We start from the raw sequence: 911 nt of genomic DNA, 5'->3' as shown, positions 1-911 counted from the left end.
TGATGTTGATGTTGAATTAGGCTAGTAAGAAGAGAGGGCGCAGTTGGGTTGTAGTTTCGTCAGCCTTTTTGTAACTTACACTGGATAAGGACAATTTTAACAGGTAATGATATGCAAACGTTACACCAGATAATCGTTTCATTATAGTTAGAGATTACTTTTGGACTGACATTATTTGCTCTCACGCAGGTTATAGACTGACAGCGGAATGAGCTCCTGCTAGTTTGTTAGCTAACATTAGCCAGTGGTTTCATTTCGAAAGCTTTGGTGGCATATGTTCGGCCTTGTGTTCACTGTGAATATCCGACTAATCAGAATTTGCAATCGTAACAGGACCTTTTTTGTTGATTCATTGCACAGCCGTTCTACATACATACGGAACAGTGTTGTAACGTTACTGATGGAAATTTTACAGTACCCTATGTCCCTGGGCTATTTCCTCACTTCGTTTCCTTCTAGCGATATCGAATACATTTCAGATGCAGCTTTGCACTATCCTGCAGCGCCATGAGTCTCCTACATCCATTCGCCGCGGGTTTTCCGTCACTCACTGTGTTTTGACATTTAAGATTTTTGTAGAATATAGCTTGGCATGCGCTGTGTTGGGTTTCTTTTAGGCTTTTCATTGATAGTGCAAACTACCTCTATGGTATGCAATGCACACAGTTTAAGTATTTGAAGTGTACATGAATTAGAGATCACCAATGACACTCGACTGAAATGTCAGACATTATTTAACTAGTTCCGGTCAGCGTGACCTGATGAGTTCAAACTATCTCAACATAACCACCAGACTGTACTGTTTTTCATCTCGTATTGAGGTTGACAATGAGATTGAAGATTACAGAAATTGATTTAGCTGGTGGCTGTAATTTTCCTTTCATTTATATTTGTTCACATTTCTTCAGGTA

General features: G+C 39.5%; 1 protein-coding gene across 5 annotated transcripts in view; it reads left to right on the top strand.

Moving 5' to 3' along the window:
• ccpg1 (cell cycle progression 1) overlaps positions 1 to 911 on the top strand; it is an 8,526-nt gene continuing 7,615 nt past the window's right edge. For all 5 annotated transcript variants that reach the window (XM_080843194.1, XM_080843193.1, XM_080843195.1 and 2 more), the window contains exons 1-2: positions 1 to 103; positions 909 to 911. The exon at positions 909 to 911 is cut by the window's right edge and continues 68 nt beyond it. The gene's annotated coding sequence lies outside the window, so the exon portion shown is untranslated. The remainder of the gene's footprint in view (positions 104 to 908) is intronic.

The sequence above is a fragment of the Sprattus sprattus genome (genome assembly GCF_963457725.1).
Source record: "Sprattus sprattus genome assembly, chromosome: 8".
Classification (NCBI taxonomy): Eukaryota; Metazoa; Chordata; class Actinopteri; order Clupeiformes; family Clupeidae; genus Sprattus; species Sprattus sprattus.
The sequence above is the reverse complement of the archived record's forward strand: the minus strand, read 5'-3'. Positions and strand labels throughout refer to the sequence as shown.